Source organism: Pinus tabuliformis, chromosome 8, assembly GCF_031772625.1.
Source record: "Pinus tabuliformis cultivar Carrire ecotype Pingquan chromosome 8, CPIR1, whole genome shotgun sequence".
In the NCBI taxonomy this organism is placed as follows: Eukaryota; Viridiplantae; Streptophyta; class Pinopsida; order Pinales; family Pinaceae; genus Pinus; species Pinus tabuliformis.
In genome coordinates this window covers 1,183,024,969-1,183,027,344 of record NC_142294.1, presented here as the reverse complement: position 1 = coordinate 1,183,027,344, position 2,376 = coordinate 1,183,024,969, and the positions used below count along the sequence as shown (strand labels likewise).

At 42.7% G+C, this 2,376-nt stretch overlaps 1 pseudogene; it reads left to right on the top strand.

The window, feature by feature from the left end:
- Nucleotides 1-725: 725 nt before the first annotated feature.
- On the top strand, nucleotides 726-1,892 carry LOC149239576 (2-hydroxyisoflavanone dehydratase pseudogene; annotated as a pseudogene).
- The last annotated feature ends 484 nt before the right edge of the window (nucleotides 1,893-2,376 follow it).

The window sequence follows — 2,376 nt, the reverse complement described above, 5'->3', positions numbered from 1 at the left end:
TGTCTTTAAAGGGAGATGTAGTTGCGCAGGATTCCATTGTTTTGGCGTTCCCTTTGATCAAAACTTGTGGTCGCTTTTCATACATGTGGAAGAAATAAGAAGGGCGGTTGTTTCTTGCAAAAGAAAGAGAGAAGAGATCATCTACAGGCTCTTGAATCTCAACACTGCGAGCGACTTTTTCCACCAATGTCTCTTCTGGATGAAGTATTTGCATACTAAAGCAAGGCGGCTCGAACCCTTGTTTAGTTCAAATGGACAATAACCTTTCGTTTTCAGAGGCATCACCTGGTCTTTGAAATCAATTAGGTTATGAGATTAATGAGCCAGTCAGTTGAGGGGCAACGAGTTAATTATGAGATTAACAGAGGAAATTATTTCAATCATCTAACACCTAATCAAAAGGGAGTTCATTTCAAAGAAAAACTCCTTACATCCTAATTATAATCTTTTTTTTTCAATATATAATATAATAATAATAATAATAATAATAATAATAATAATAATAAAAAACTAGAAATAAACTTTCCGTAGTTTATGGTGATACCACACCTCATTAGACCGGTGGACCGTAATGGAAACTAGCGTTTTTTCATCAAAAGTTTGCACCAAATTAAGTCCCATTACACAAGTGTGGGGCCCGGCAAGCGTTTCATGAACGTAAGGGCCAAAACATTTCCTGGTTTATGATATAATATTAATGGAACATAAGGGTCGTTATTAAAGTCATGGTACGTTAGGGAATTATCAGGGTATCTGGAGCTTTAGATGCAATCAGCTGGATCTGGGTATTGTAACTGTATGCTCTCTCTCTCGGCTTAGCTATTGATAGCAGCACTACCAACGCCATACCTATGGAGGAATCATCTTCTTCTTTATCTATCGTAGCTGAGTTTCCCGGTCTGCTGAGGATCTACCAAGACGGCACGGTTGAACGCTTGCTCGATGAGGGCACAGTTCCCCCTTCTTCGCAGGACGGGAATGAATCCAAGGGAGGAATGGCATCGAAGGACGTGGTCATCGATCCTGAAACAGGCGTCTTCGTTCGGCTCTTCCTTCCTCCGTTGGAAGTGAGTGATGGAAAACAGAAAGTTCCAGTACTTGTGTACATTCACGGAGGGGGTTTCTGTATCGGATCGGCTGTCTCGCCGCTTTATCACAACTATGTCAGTGAAGTGGCTAAAGAGGCGAAGGTGATATGCCTATCGGTGGAGTACAGAAAAGCGCCCGAGCATCGTCTCCCTGCTGCTTATCACGATTGTTTTGGCGTTCTTGAATGGCTTGACCATCAAGCAGTAGCGCTGGATGGGGTGTCCGGGGATCCGTGGCTCGCTTCCCACGCAGATTTCGGCAAAGTATTCGTGGCAGGTGACAGTGCGGGAGGCAACATGGTGCACCAGGTGGGCATTCTTGCGGGTGGAAAGAAGTGGGATGGGCTGTGTTTACAAGGGGCCATTCTGTTTCACCCCGCCTTTGGCGGTAAAGAATTAGTTGGCCGCGAAGTGGGGCCACAGGCGGAGGCGGCGGGTTTTAAAGAGTTGTTGGATGCAATGTGGAGAATCACCCTCCCCGCAGGGGCCGATAATGACCACCCTTTCTCAAACCCAGTTGGACCCCGTTCTCCTGATCTGTCCACTCTGGTGTATGAACGAATGCTTGTATTCGTGGCAGAGAAGGATCTGCTGAGAGATCGTGCTGTTTTGTACTACGAAGGTTTAAAGAAGGCAGGCAAAGACGCTGATCTGGTTATGACGGTAGGCGAAGGCCACGGCTTCCATCTCTTCAATCCCAAATCTGAGAATGCGTTTCCCATGTTGAAATGCATTTCGGACTTCATGCATTCCTCCTCCTTCTCTGATGACTGTAAGAAGCCTCTCCAGAATCTTTCCGTATGAATATGTTTCTTCAATATTCGATGGATAGTACAGTTATTACCCTGTGGCGTAGCCTCTTATGTTATTAACAAGTTCCAGTTTCTTCAATATTCGATCGATAATACAGTTATTATGTTATTAATCATATGAGAAACCCTGTGGCGCAGCTTATTATGTTATCTATGTCGACCAAAAATTCATGAGGTGATTAATCTCAAAAAATTTATGTTTCTTCAATATTGTACAATTATTACTCTGTGGCTTTACCATGGAGCGAAAATTACAGATATTGAGAACTGTTATCGGTTATTCCTTAACGTAGATATTGAAATAGATTGTTTCTGTTTTTCGTGACTTTCTTTAGCTGGATGCTTATGACAGCCGTGTATGCAATTTTTTCACCGCGCGTTATCAGTGATTTATCTGTAATTTGTATCTTTTTTACAAGTCGAAAGATCAATGTCAATTGATTTGCCGTGAGCCTTAAAAATTAGAAAATTGATAT